Genomic DNA, 15850 nt, shown 5'->3' with positions numbered 1-15850 from the left:
TACTTAATAAAAAATGTGTTATAAACTGCATAACTGGAGATGACTGTTTCTGGCAAGGTGTGAACACAGACTGCTAAATACCTTGTTTAGAAGTTAAATACATTTGAAGACCTATAAGAAGTCTGTAAGAAATTAATTGCAATAGTAACTCTTGAGCTGAATGAAAACAACCTGTTACATACTTCAAGCCCTATGCTACAAAGAAAGGCTGAGAGAGCTGGGGTTGTTCAGCCTGGAGAAGAGAAGGCTCCAGAGAGACCTCATAGCAGCCTTTTAATACTTAAATGGGGTTTATAGAAAGAGATGGAGAGCAACTTTTTGCTTAGTCAAATAATGGTAGGTCAAGGGGGAATGGTTTTAAACTAAGATGGGAGGGTTAGATTAGACATTAGGAGGAAATTTTTCACTTGGAGCACAGGTTGCCCAGAGAAGCTGTGTATGCCCCATACCTGGAGGTATTCAAGGCCAGATTGGATGGGGCCCTGGGCAACTTGATCCAGTGGGTGGCATCCCTTCCCATGGCAGGGGGGTGCTCTTTGAGGTACCTTCCTGGGTGATCTTTGAGATACCTACCAACCCAAGCTGTTCTATGATTCTGTGATAGACTGTTTTATCTATAGGAACTTTCTTCAAGCCTGCACTCTGTCACATTACTCCAATTTGGTAGGAAACATTGTTTTTCATCCTTATTTAAAAATATGAAAAAAATGAAGCATTCTATTAAGAGAAACTATCTCATTATTCAGAATACTTGAAAAGAGACAAAAGAAAGATATTCAGAAATACTGATTTTCTTTACACATTTAGTGAAGATGGGAGTTTACCAGTTCCTAGCCATGATTTCTTGTTTATAACTTTGATACTTCTGTTAGATTTTTTTCTTTTACTATATCTTTAGCAACTGAAACTTTTCCTTTGTAAGTCCTCTTACCTATTATTATGCAAGTTCCACAACCTAATTCTAATATATTCTGTATATATCTGGTTATGTTGAAATTCATAAGGCCAGATAGTTTGAAAAGAAATAGCAGCAAATCTCAGTCCTTCCATCTGTAAAGGTGTACCTGTTCATTTTGTAGTAAGATAAGTAATTTTAAAACATACTGTGCTCTTGGAATAGCTTTATTGCATCATGGTGGTTAAAGGCTGGAGAACGAGCTACATCTTAGTTCTAAATTGCCAACCTGCTTTTACAGCACTAATTAACTCTTAAGACTTCTGTGAGGAAATGAGGTGAATGTCACCAAAACTTGAAAGGTAAAGATGCTAGGTAGACTGATTATGTGCAGAGGTGGATCTTCAGATGGGATTGTCTTCCATTTCCTAGTCCAGTAGACCATAACACATCTCATCAGCTTGCTTGGTATTTTCCTTTTCATTTTAGGGTAACAGATGGTTTTGTTAACCCAAATGCATCATTGCAACCAAAAGTGTTGGGATATCTAACCTTCTTACACCTATAAGAGACGTGCAGGTCTCTGTATGCCTTTACAAGCCACACACAGTAACAAGCAGCATTCCTACTGCGCATCAGGTGATCCCTGCCTACTGCACTCTGAGCTTGTATACAAAAACTGAGTTCTCTTCAAAATGGGGAAGACAATAAACCACAGAAAGCTGGCATCCTTTGAGTGAAGAAGTATCCTGTAGAGAAATTAAAATGTAAAGTATCTCTAAAGAATATTTTCAGTTGGAGGGTGGATGAGCTGAGGCAGATGTCAAGAGAAGTGTGTTTTACACCTCAAAAGCTGTCACAGCAGAAGTGCTAGCCTGTGGTTCGGTGATGGAATATGAAGATAGCAGATGGTGTCAGAACACAGATATCTGTCAGAGCAGGGCTGAAGAAGCAGAAAGCTTCAAATAAGTAACAGTTTTGAGTGTGTAGGTTTTAGAAGTGAACCAGGGAAAGGCAAAATCAATATGCCATATTGTAGGCAGTCAGTAAAAAATGCACAGTGAGTTTAACATCATCCTAACAGATCAGTCAGCAAACACCCAGGTTAGCATACTGCTTGCAAGCCAAAGGAAAGAGCTGGTTGAAAATCTGTATAGAAAGGAATTTCAGCAGATCTGTCCTTGTGCTTTTGAGGGAAGGTGCTACTGCCACAAGGATGCTCAAGTTGAATCAGGTTAGAAATGGAAGCCTTTTGTATCATTCCCATTTCTTTGCTTTCTACAGAAGAGGATGACCTCCTCCCTGTCCAGTTCTTTGCGTTGCTATGGGCCTCTCAAATTCATAGCTATAACAATATGAGGAAAATTCCTAAACTGAACCAGAAATAAGGCTCTGTCATCCTACCACCCCAACCCTCCCAAGTGGAAGAGCAAAATACTTTTGGTGATTTATTTTCTTCAATGGCAAGTTGATCCTGATAACTTTGATCCCTGAGATTACGTTACCAAGACTGTGGTTGGCTGTAGTGAATCATTAGCATTCTCAAATTCAAGCTTGCTTTACAAGGTGTTGTAACCTTTTATTTATTTATTTATTTATTTATTCTAGCTGTTATAATTGTATTAGTATCATCAGAAAGGGTTGGGTCCTAATCCTGTGTTAGAGTTCCTCCAACTTTGTATATTTTTGTATAACATCTCTTTGGTGCGATGCATTGTTGGTGGGACTTCCAGTTGAAAAGCAATCTCAAGCTTTCAGAAAAGATGCTGTAAGAGAGTGTGTTGAAATCTCTATGAATAAAACATTTTTCTAAAACCTATAACAAATGAATTACCGCTGTGGTCAGTACAAGGTAAAGCTTAAAAAAATGTCACTACCCAAAATGCCATTCTCAGCTGAGCATCCCTAGAAAGGAAAAAAGAAAAAAAAAAAATCACTAAATTCCACTCACATTCTCTGTTCCTGTGGGCATATGTAATCTTGAGCTTGTGGAAAATTTTCTGTGTGAGTTGTCCCATGATATTCATAATTTTCTTCCCTCCAATTTGTATCAATCTTTTGTCCTTCAATAGACCTTTCTGAGGAAATTTTGCATCCAACAAGACAAAGCCAACAATCATGCAATTATTTTAACCTTTAAGCTTAACATAATGTGAAGGTCAATGTATTTGTCAATGTAAATCTTAAATGCAAAAGCAGTAATTTAGTATCTTGACTGTTACAGGTTATAATTCTTTATTATGCTAATAAGACTTTAACATCTATTATAAATGCCATAAAATTAAGTGGATTGTACTAATAAATAGGACAAGGTTATCTTAAAATTTAACATTTTTGTTTCCTTTTTTTATCATCTTATACTATGGTTTTATATAGGCAGGTGAAATTACTGTAAAACTTCCTTAATTGTTGTATACGTTTCTTCTAAAACCTTCTACAAAATGCTATTTAATGCATTTATGAAAAAGAATTGGTAGCTAAAATATTCCCAATATGACATTTGTACTTTCCCCTGCAGTAGCAGTTTTTTTGCTAATCATGCAGTCCTGAAATTTTGGATGGTACTATTAACATTTAAAGTGAATGCAGGAGCAGTTCAGGATATACTTCAGGATATTACAGTCTGTTATGGCAGGGTCTTGGGGTCTTATTTCCCTACAATGTGAAGTGTGACCACCACCCTTGCAAACTGCAAGCCTGGCACTGCAGCACCCTGGAGCAGAAGTATACACTGGTGGTGTTGATCTCTACCAGGTAAAAGGTGTTAGTACCACCACTGAGTAGATTCAATCTCCATTACTTGTACTGATTTTTAATACCAGCTTAATAACTAGGGGACTTATCTAAAAGTGTCTAGGAAATCCAAAAGCCCCAACCTGAAAATAGATGGCCTTTTAAATATGGAGCAATTTACATCAGCAAATGCTTCAGATGTACTATGAAAGTAATGTTTCAGCCCAAGAAAACCTCCCTTGCCAGTCAAAGCTCCTAGGCTAAACTCCTGATAAAATAATGATAATAAAATGTAGTACTTGTAAGTCACTTCTCATTAGGAACAACAAATAAATCATCCATGGAGGTCAGTCCTGCATCATCTGGGTCTCAGCCCAACATTCAGACCTCTGGAGGTGCTGTTACTGATGGAAAGCTCTCCCTCAGGACTATTACCTCTGCTGCCACTTGGTGCATTCAGCCAGAGCACACAACAAAACTGCGTTGGCAGTAAAAATAATATCCCAGACATGAAAGAGGATAACTGGCAGTTTTGCCAACTCTTCTGTGCTGTGTTTTTTATGAGTTCTTTTTACTGTTCTTTCTAAAAGCTTCATCTACTGTTTTTCTCTTATTTAGCAATCTCTTCCTCTGCAAAGGCATAGGCTTTCCTATTTATGAAAAAAAATGATGACATGCACTTGGAAAATCTGCTTTCAGAAGACGAGAATTAATTGCTTTGGTAATGTTATGACTTGGAGTATGATTTCCACTGGAAATATTTTCCACTGGAAATATTTTGTGTGCCTTCAGGGAAAAGGAAACAAGGAAGAGGGAGAAAGTGGCTAAACAGAGCTTTATTTTATCTGTTTCTCCGCTGCTGTCTACAATATACAGCTGATTTATACCCAGCAGCTATGGGTGATGAAGCTGTAGCCAATTCACTGTGGTCATCTCTCCCTACTACTTGTGAGTGTGGTTAGATGTAGTGACAAATCAGAGCTAAAAGGTTTCCATTTCAAATACGTATCAGCTGAGAAATTCACTGGAAGGTTGTTGGAGAGAAAGAGTTGATGCTGAACCCAAGAAGTGTGAACCTACAATATAACTGTTCAAGGAAAATATCAGCTGCTTAAACTAACTTAATGGCAGGAAAGGGTCCAGCAGTGACATGAGGTCCAGTCAGGAAAGATTATTGTTGGGTACTGTTTCTTACAAAGCTGATAAGTTTGTGTGTATATTTGGACATTTTTAGCATTATCATTGTATTTCCAGGTAGACTTTATTAGGGAGTTAGGGAGCTAAAGGTAAAAAGTTAAAACAGGCAGAGAACTTCTAGGACTTCTCAAAATGGTTTACATGCCTTTTATGCTAACCTTGGATCTAGGACTCTATCAGAAGAGATAAGTGTTGTGTTTGTGTAAAGCATTCCTACACTACACATCTGCTGTGGTGATAAATGTTACAGGAAGAAGAAACTGAGTGACTACAGTACTTTCATGTATCTACCTTTCTCTTTTCAGTTTGATTCCGCTGAAGCTCCCTCTAAGAATTTTATCATAAGGGTATTAACAATTCTTAGTCAGACTTTGTAATTTCTGATACGCCTACTTCTGATTGGCTGGTCCTAAATTAATCTTATGCAAGTTACTAGGATGCTAATGTTAACTGCATGGTATCCATGCAGGTTGGAAACTAGGAAAAATTCAGGTTGGAAATTCTGAGAAACTTCTTCTCAGAGTGGTCAGGCACTGGAACAGGTTGCCCAGGGAAGTGGTGAAGTCACTGTGCCTGGGAGTGTTTAAGGAAAATTTGGATGTGGTGCTTAGGGACATGGTTTAGTGGGTGATATTGGTGCTGGGGGGATGGTTGGACCAGATGATCTTGGAGGTCTTTCCCAACCTTGATGATTCTGTGATTCTACCACTTGGGCTTCACTGACATTAGTCATCTTTAGAGCCAATGTAGAATGAAGCCATCTTTAAGCTATGAAGTGCTGCCCATGCTTATAGTCTGTGTTGGAAGAAAATCCACTCTTGTGATTTCAGTATGTCCAAGCATAACTTTTTAGACAGTTTTCAAATTTCCCTTTAAAAGCATTATTCTGAACTAATGCTGCTGTTCTGTGATTATTCAACAGCTTGAAAATATTAGCTTAAAAGTACAGTGCTCTGTTAAGATATCTAAGTATGTGTTGAGATCTATGTTTTTATTTAAAACATAGAGGGATTCAAACTGATCTCACACTAAGAATAACTCTCTGTGCAAGGGTGAGAGAAGCTGAAAATACTCTGTTTATTTATACTGAAGTTGTCATCCAGGCTGGCATACTTAATCACCAAGAGAGATTGATAAGTGAAAACTTGGCAGGTAAACATGGAAAGACTTCACAGTTCTACAGAAAAATTCCTGATGCAAGAGGCTAAGTACATCCCACCCTATTTGTACAGTTTAGTGGATTTTTGAAAAGGTGGTGAAGATTTTGGTGGCCTATTGCGAAGGTGCAGAAAATTTTCATCTTCATGCTTTAAATAGTAGACAGCAATACAGTACTGATAAAATTAATGTAAAGAAACCTTCGCTGTGTATACCAGTGTATGTTGCTACTACTTAATAAAAGCATTGGTGAAATGACTGGGGGCAATGTGAAGAAGCTTTATCAAATCGTAGTGTGTGTGGAATTCAACACAGGGACTTTATCAGGCTGCAGAAATGGTTCAGCAAAAGGAAGTGCAGAGTCCTGTAGCTGGGGATGAATAACCTCCTGCAGCTTTTAAAGACAAGGCCCTAAACGTCCTGGTGGATGCTATGTTGAACATCAGTCAGCAACGTGCCCTTGCAACAAAGAAAGCTACCAGCCTCATGGGCTGCATTAGGAAGAGTGTTCCAGTCAGGTTGAGACAGATGATCTTTCTCTATTCAGCACTTGTGAGACGTGGAGTGATGTCACCAGTGTTGGGTCTCACTAGTACAAGATAGAGACAGCAGAGGAAGTCCAGCAAAGGGCAATAAAGATGTTTTGGGGTGTTGGAGCATTGAACGTGTGAGGAGAGGCCAAGATATGGGATTGCTCACCTGGGGGAAAAGAAGGCTTGGGAGGAATCTCATCAATATGTGTGAATATTAGATCAGTGGGAGTAAAGAAGATGGAGCAAGACTTGTCTCATTGTATCCAGTGATGCGGCAAGAGGCAATGGGGCACAGACTGAAGCACAGGAAATAATGACTTTGGAGACAGTCAAAACCTGACTGGACATGATCCTGGGAAACCTTACTGTAGCTGACTCTGCTTGAGGCAAGGGGTTAGACTAGGTGGTTTTCTAACCTCAACCAAACTGTGATTCTGTGAGTTCCAATTTTTAATGCTAGTGATTTGCTACTGCAAAATTCAACATTAAAAATTTAAGGCATGTTGAAATCTATTCATTGTGTCATTGCCCAGTATAATTGTTTTCTATTAAACAACCTGATTTTTATTTCACAAAGAACAAGACCTTGTTTTCTTGCAAATATTGGGAATGTTTGTACATCACAGAGTTACAGTTTGCTCACATCTTTCAGTTACGTGCTGCAAACACATTGCAACTGGGACAAAACGCTGACATCCAAGACTCTGTCTACTGAATCTTAAGAATTGAAATACAGATTTAAAATGTCTCTCACACACTCACACTTCATCAGACTTACAAACCCTTGTCCCTCATAGCTGAAAATACCTTGTCACCTCTACTTACTATATTTTATTTTCCTGGGGAAAATAAAATCATAGCTGTGATCTGTGTACCAGAAGTCTACAAAGCATGCTGGCAAACCCTCTACTAGTCTTCTCATGTTATTGATTGTTTAACTTATTATTAACTTATGTTATTGTTTAACTGTTTAGGGACAGTATTTTAATTTACTGTTCCTTTTAATTAACATTGCAGTGGATGTTGCCAAGATTTTTTTTTTCATGGTCGGCTGATAGTCCCCCTGGTTTGCCCCATTGTTGCAGTGTCTGGTAGCATGGAATGTGATTTCCTCCTTAATCATCCAGACATGTGATCTACACATCCTCCAAGTGTTTGCTGCATAATATCTTAGCCAGATACTGCCAAAACTTAAGTATGTGTAAATGTTACAACTAAATTAATGATTGCTATTATAATCCAAACATAGGGCTAAGAATATTCTGCTCTTGGCTCTGTCATGAGATTCTTAAGATTAAACTGAGTAACTCAGTTGTCTTCTCTGAGCTTTATATATCTCCACATAAAAATGAGAAAAGTAACTGTCTGCCTTATCGTTATGGTAAAGCTTTATTTCCTGACGCTCACCAAGCACTGAAGATCAGTGTACGTACCATGGAGAAGAATAATCAAATAACAATATTTCTATAATTTGTTGGTAAAGAGAAGTAGGATTTGATATCAGAAGCTTCGTCTGTAGTATCTGATAAAATCCTGTGCTGATAATAGCAGCTTTAATGTTTTTGGAGGACCTAATTGTGTCCTCATCATCCCTAGGCAATTTATTTGTATCAGGTAAACGATTTCAAGCTTAACTTTGCTCAAGTTTTAAGATGCATTATTCTACCCATGTTTCTCCTGGTAGAGGAAAACAGTTCCTTCTGATGGAAACTTAGTCTTTAGCTTTCATTATTCTGAGTGAGATGGGAAATGATAGGACTGGCCAGGGTGGCCTGTGCCTTTTTATAATCCTTCTACAAATTGCTCCAAAGAAGGCTTGTACTGTTATGTTGAGGAGAGGAAAAAAAGGGCATAAAACTGTGTGGTTTAATTTAGTGCTTGCCTAAATGTAATCTAAACATGAGAAGGGAGGTGTGGGTGGTGGGAAGTGAAGATTAATAAATAAATAAATACGCAGGCAGCAGTCTGGGGTGGTTGAGAATAACCTTTCCTGGTCATACTTAGTAGATTATTATTATTTTTTTTTTAAGTATATGCTAATATATGGATTTTTTTTTTCATCCAGATTGTTTAGAAATGTGCTACATAAGTCTGAACAATTTCAACAAGATGCAGTTCTATATACCTTGGTTGAGAGTAAATTATCGCATATCACATTTTTTAGGTATTTTATTTCTTCATATTTGGCATTGGTCTTTCATGTGTTCACCAAACAAGAGAAAAATGTTTAGCACAAGCATTTTCACACTGAAAATCCTGAAGAGAATAGAGTAGTTTCCTTCCTTCTTTTTTTTTTTTTTTTTTATATATATATTACTTTGTATTTTTAAATAGTCTAAATGAAGAGATTTGCTTTAAAAATTGAGTTAAGATTGTTAGCTGATGTAAATGCATGTTAAAATCAACGTTGTTTTATATTGAATGGACTTTTTGATGGAAAGATTAGAGTTCAAAATCCTGTTATACATCTAGTATGACATGGAGATGTTTCCATCAAACTGAGTGGACTAGTTGAGCAGATTCTTGCATGGGACTGTTTTTAGTTTTACTTGCAGTTCAAAAAGCATACTTTATTTTAGTATGTAGAAAACTGTTTCTTGGGTGTTTGCATTCCTCTGTGGGAAAGGATCATAAATGCTCTTTCGTTTATCAAGCCAGGTCAGATTACTATTGTTGATGAAATATGTTTGTAAAGCTGGCCCATTCAGAACATCTGTTCAGAGGAATGGAATAATTGCTGCTGCTTTTTGAGCCACATCACACTATTACTTTTCTCTGAGTTTTTCTTGAGAAATATAAAATGTCTTTCTCCCTTCTGTGGGTAGACAGATGGAAATGCAATGTTACTGTTTGACTATTGGCACTTCTGGCCCTATGAATTTTTAAGATGTTAAACAGAAGGGCGCGGATAATACCAAGTCACAACTTGGTTTGTACATCATAGAGTATTCACAAATAATGTTCCCTCTCTTTGCTCAGTCCTGATCCAGCTTCTCTCCCTATTGCATTGCTATTACCATTTCAAAGGAGAAAAGAACAGAGAGAATTTACAATATGCATTTCTTTTTCACTTTCTCTGTAATAAAATGCAAACAACTTCATTTTCCACAAGGCTACTGCTGGCTTGCTTTTAATCAAACAAATATCATACCCATTAATTATTGTTTGATTTAATTATTAATCAAATGATGGAGAAATAGTTCTTGGTCGTTCACAAAGATGCCTCTTGAGTTGTCCAAGTCAGTTATAAATAAAGAAGGGTGTGAGAAAGTAGTACTTCAAAAGTTCCCAGTTAATGTTAATATGGAAGAACTCGCCGTGGGTTATTTACATTAACTAATGATGACCTGAGATCAAAGTCTGAGCCCACTGGAACTTGAGCTTCCAAGGTAGCCTAGTTCTGAGATGTCTAGTGAAATCTTCTAGAAATGAAATATAAACTGCTGTAATGGGCTATCAAAACTGTCAAGCTGGCTCAGCAGAATGAGTGATGTGTTTAAGTCTGATCATTTTTCAAAAGCTCTATGAAACTAGCATAGTTCCATCCAAATGGCCACAAGCGACTTCTGTATCCAATTATCAAAAACAAGCTTAACAAAAGCTGTCAAGTGCTGAATTGTGTTTTTGGAATCATGCTGCAAAGTGATGAAATGATTACCCTTAAAGAGAACTTTGTACATAGATTAATAAACATTTCTCCTACTTAGTGATCCAAAGCAGTAATTAATGTCAAAAGGAAGTAATTCCAATTTTAGCTCACACACATACTAAAAGTTTAAATGTTACTTTTGTCGACAAGTCTTCTACAATACCGTAAAGCATGCAAGCACAAAAGGTGAGGGTTTAACATTAAGCAAAGCCTGACAGACTGAAGTACTCACAAAGCTGCTCTTGTAGAAAATCACTGAATATGTAAAATTAATTAGTATAATTCTGATCAGTGATTCTCTCTCAGTAATAGTTTTAACTAGAATTAATAATCAGCTACTCTTTGTATTTTTTAATGTATGCTTCTGACTTTACTGTGTGCATTAAAAATAGAGCTGAAAGTTTTTTAGGGAGCCTTGCTGCAAGCTCTTATCTCTTTAAAAATAAAATAAAGGCAAGACAAGCTTATAAGAAGAAATATAATTAAAGTCACTGACAAAATTAAAGATGGTGGGTGAAATGAGGACAGCAAGGACTTCTCTCCTCTCCTCTTTAGAATCCAAAGCAGTAGGGGTAACGAAACCAGAGAGCAGAGCAGAAAACCCCAAATGCTTTCTTTTTAGTTCATAGCAAGTTACCTCTAAAGTTTTTGATTCAACTGAAATTTGAGTTTCCTAGACCTTTTGGAGCAATGCTGAGATGAGAGGTCTCTATTTCTCCAGTTTTAGCAACAAGTAGTTTAAACATAAAAATACAAAGCTAAGAAAACATGGTAAACATGATTTCCTGGTATAGGTACTCTGGTCCTATGTCGTAGCCCTCCTCTGGAGCCATTCTAACAGCTATACATCTTCCCTGTGCTGGGATCCTCAGACCTGCATACAGCACTCCAAGTGAGGCTTCACAAAGGCAGAGTAGAGAGACATAATCACCTCCCTTGACCTACTGGCCACTCCTCTGTTGATGCAGCCCTTTAGGTAGTTATTACTACCTCTGACTTATAGGGGGAGTTGAATTTTTGTGGTGTAATATTTAGTTTGTTTCCAGAAAATAAAGAACCAAGCAGTGCTTTTGGGGCACTCTGAAATAGGTGATGATCGTTACTGAGAACAATTACAAAAATATAGCTTTTGTGTTTCGATGACACATAAGAGACGAAGAAAGAATTTACAATATTTTTATAGCAAAAGCTACGTGGTTGTTTTATTTCATTTTCAATTGAAAATGGATCTTTTGGAAGATAGAATAAAATGATGTTTTTAGAAGTTGGCACCAAGAATTTAAAACTTTTTCACAAGCTTTTCTTCTAGCATATTGAGTCTAGAATAGTCTACTGGGACTAGCATTTGAAGGTGAGCAGTATCGTCATGCTTCTCTATTGTTTTCTCAGATGAGACAAAATAAACAGATGCGGAACAGCTAATGCCTCCCTATATTTATTTTCCATTAATTGAGTTATTCTTTTTAATTTATTTGTTCGAAATCCATCAATGCTTGGAGAATTCCTTCTATATCAATTCCTTCTACATCTTGGAGAATTCCTTCTACATCAAGGAATCTTTCTAAATCTTTCTCCCATCTTTGGATGCTTCACTTAAATGACTCTAATCTAGTTCTGTCAGTCAAAGAGATTGTCCATGATCATCTCTGGTAAGGAAATTATATATATTTTTTGTAAGTACATTTTACGAAGTAGATTTTTTTTATTGAGATGTACTCAGTATAGAAAGTAAACCTATGTCGTTATAGGATTTTATTTTTACATTGATTCTTGGTGTTAACAATAGATAATAGTGTTTTGTATATCTTTTGTAATAGATAATACTGTTTCGTAGTGTTTTGTTTTTACCTGGGGCACAACAACCCCAAGCAGAGGTACAGGCTGGGAGATGAGTGGTTGGAAAGCTGCCTGGCAGAGAAGGACCTGGGAGTACTGGTCAGCTGAATATGAGCCAGCAGTGTGCTCAGGTGGCCAAGAAGGCCAACGGCATCCTGGCTTGTATCAGAAGCAGTGTGACCAGCAGGGCTAGGGAGGTGATCGTCCCACTGTACTCAGCTCTGGTGAGGCCGCACCTCGAGTACTGTGTTCAGTTTTGGGCCCCTCGCTACAGGAAGGACATGGAGGTGCTCAGAAGAATCCACAGAAGGGTGACAAAGCTGGTGAGGGGTCTGGAGAACAAGTCCTACAAGGAGCGTCTGAGAGAGCTGGGCTTGTTCAGCCTGGAGAAAAGGAGGCACAGGGGCGACCTTATCGCTCTTTATAAGTATGTTAAAGGAGGCTGTAGCGAGGTGGGGGTTGGCCTGTTCTCCCACATGCCTGGTGACAGGACGAGGGGGAACGGGCTAAAGTTGCACTGGGGGTAAGGGTGGGGTTAGGTTGGATGTTAGGAAGAACTTCTTTACTGAGAGGGCTGTGAGGCATTGGAACAGGCTGCCCAGGGAAGTGGTGGAGTCACCATCCCTCGAGGTCTTTAAAAGACATTTAAATGTAGAGCTTAGTGATATGGTTTAGTGGAGGACTTCTTAGTGTTAGGTCAGAGGTTGGACTCGGTGATCTTGAGGTCTCTTCTGACCTAGACGATTCTGTGATTCAGCATTGTAAATGGTATGAAACGTTGAGTCTTGTAAAGACTGTGAAAATCATAATGGAGATGATTCATAAGCTTATAGAAGTGTATTTTCTCAGATGCACAACAGTACCCTGAAGGAACATCATGGGCCTGCCTTGGGCTTTATGGGGAACTCTGAAACTGGTGAAGCTTAATATGGGCATTGAGATACTTTTGTGGCATACAAGATTAAAACATCCTTAGCGTTATGCGTTGGATTCTGGTCAGCATACGTTTGGAACACTTCATTTCATATACATATGAAGGTGCTTTACATTGCCGAAGCAGAGATCAGAGTAAGCCCTAAATATTTACTGTGAACTCTAACAAAGATATTTTGCTGTGATTCTTGTCAAGTACCCAAGGGTCTGGCTGGAAACAAGGCTTTTATTCACTTTATGCATACACTATTTCATGTTTTTAATAACTTCTTAAGCTTTGCTCAGACTTCTGGAGCAGAACTGATATTAGACTGCATTTGCTGAAACTTACAAATGTCTAAAGAGTATATACAATATTGGTAGCTTAGAACTTGGCTTAATGAATTTTATTTGCCATACTGCATGTCTCATATTTACTACTGACAATAATTTTGCTTTTAGGAGCTTCACTACTTCTTCAGTGGCTTTCAATAGATAACAATTCGTGTTTTATAGTGCAACATACATCACACTTTCAGACATTGTTGGCTGAGAAGTCATGGATTAAGTCAGGCTAAAAGGTCGTTAACCTTTTCAAAGATTTCTAGTTTCCCTTTGTTATTTATGTAATTCTTATTTCACTTATTAAAGCAAACAGAACTAGGGTATTTTATGAAGGATGTTTACTAGGGCATCTGTCTTGTGTTCTCTGTATGAATATGGAGTTACACAGCTTGGAAAACCTATTATCAGGAGATTTTTTTTTATCAGATCATATGAAGAAAAATGTTACTTAAAAATAGTTTGCTTTGTTGCAGTAAAGAAATATAAACAGAAAGCACTCTGACAAATAAGAAAAAAAAAAAAAAAAGCTTCCAGCAGCTTTATGTGACAACAGACCTTATTGAAATAGAAGAAATTAAAAGGAAAGATCTTGAAGAAATGTACTTTTGTAGTAAAAACAGAACAAAAGAAAAACATAAAATTTGAAGTTGAATTTGAGAATTAGATTTTCATACATATCTCTAGCGTGGGGAAAAAAGTAAGGTTTCAGAATATCTATTTTGTTTACTTTAGAATGAAGTCAAATTTTTGGATTAGAAGTATTTCCAGTGACCAGTATCTGACAGTTTTTCTTCATTTGTGAATCAACCATATTTTAAAATAGTGTAGTAACTAAGCAGTGCCTTAAGTTCTAAGTCATATTAATATTTTATATGCAAAGGTTCAAAACGACTAACTTTTTTGTATGGTTATCATTTATTCTTTAATGTTATATGTATGAAACAGTTCTATATTGCACAGTGGAAAAACACATAGTTTCCTAGTAGGAAAAGGAAGTTGTATTACAGGACTTGTGTTGTTGCCAGTTTAGGATGGTTAGATCATCAATCTTGAAACCACCAGATTCACAGATACCTTTCATATTGTCTGTCTTCCTCTTAAATATGTAGGCTGTGCCAAAGCTTGGAGGCAAATCTTCACTGAGAAAGAGAGGATGGTGGAGCAAGGTTCTGGTAGATCACAACAATCACAGTGAGTGCCTTGCTTGAAATGTCTATAGGGTGCTCTTGTTTCAACATATTTTAGGGTACAGCTTCAACATTTCAAGTATTTGTCATATTTTCGTGTGTAGATGTTTAAAGAAAAATCTGTTGTTTCTGTGGCATATCCAATGAAACGTTATTTCCTGTTCTTGTGTTGTATACAATATTGTTCTCTAGTAAATGGTTGAACCCATCCTTTAGGTCCAATGAGAGTAAACTTGGAAAAGATCTGTATGAAACACCACATGCTGCAGGTACCTTGACTATTATTAGTTCATGCTTTGTCATTTCAGTAGGCCTGCAAGAGACGTGGTGCTGAAGAATATGAGAAAGCAGTCAATGATGTGTTATAGCTGCTTATTTTTTCAGTGTCTTATTCCTTAATGAATTCCTTCTAGGCATGATCTTGGCTAGCCTGATGTAAGCCTGGGAGTCAGATTTTTCACTTAATTTGATCTGATCAGTTGCCATGAGAGCATGTTTTACTATGTTCTGAGTAATTGCCCTTGAACAACAAATATGTGTCATAAGAAGTTCAAATGCCTTGAACAGTATGTACAGCATCTCTAAAAAGAGCAGGTAGTTTTGTTAAGTAGTATTGTTAAGTGTTCAACTCCTGTAGATTCTCTACTTTTCTCTCCTGGAGAATCTTTACTAAACTTCAAAGTAGTGGTTGAGATGGCACTTTCAACAACTAAGATTTGTTTCTATGATTGTAATTACTAGGTGAAAATCAGACAGGCAATAACAATTTCTGTCACTAAAAAAAAAGTTCATGGTGAAAACAGAAGATTGGACAGACGCTTTGAACCTAATGCCCAGAGTGCTTGTTATGACTTACTGTACTCCATATGTTCAGTGCTTTTAATTAAATAAAATCTTCCTTGGGGCTTTTGGATACTTCCTGACAAATTCTTTTATTTGCTTTTATTGCTCTCTGTCTTCATCTTGTTTTCTTACATTTTGAGTTGAAACCCCTTAGAGTAGAGGCCTCGTATTCTAATCAGAATTGTGTAGCATAAAATGCAATGGAGAATCCTGTTACTTGATTAGACCTATCGCAAAAATGACAATAAGTTACAGTATTAGGAAATGTTTTGACCTGCCATAGGACACATACAGCTGAAAACAGCAAAGATGAAGCATCTCCTTTAAAGCGACCAGTGATGTTAAAGAATTTATTTGAAGAAAAAAAAAAAAAAAAAAAAAAAGAAATCTTTGCCAGCAGCACTGACAGGAATACTCATATGAACTTTTGCAAACATTATTCTGCAAATGCCATTCTAAACAGACGTACCTTTATGAACAGTAACCTGACATTTATAACCGTTCTAAATAATGCAACAAAAGAATTTTCAAGGTTCTTGTGAACCTTTCCACATGCAGACTT

Source organism: Aythya marila (genome assembly GCF_965140915.1).
Source record: "Aythya marila genome assembly, chromosome: 4".
NCBI lineage: Eukaryota > Metazoa > Chordata > Aves > Anseriformes > Anatidae > Aythya > Aythya marila.
This window is presented reverse-complemented; position numbering follows the sequence as displayed.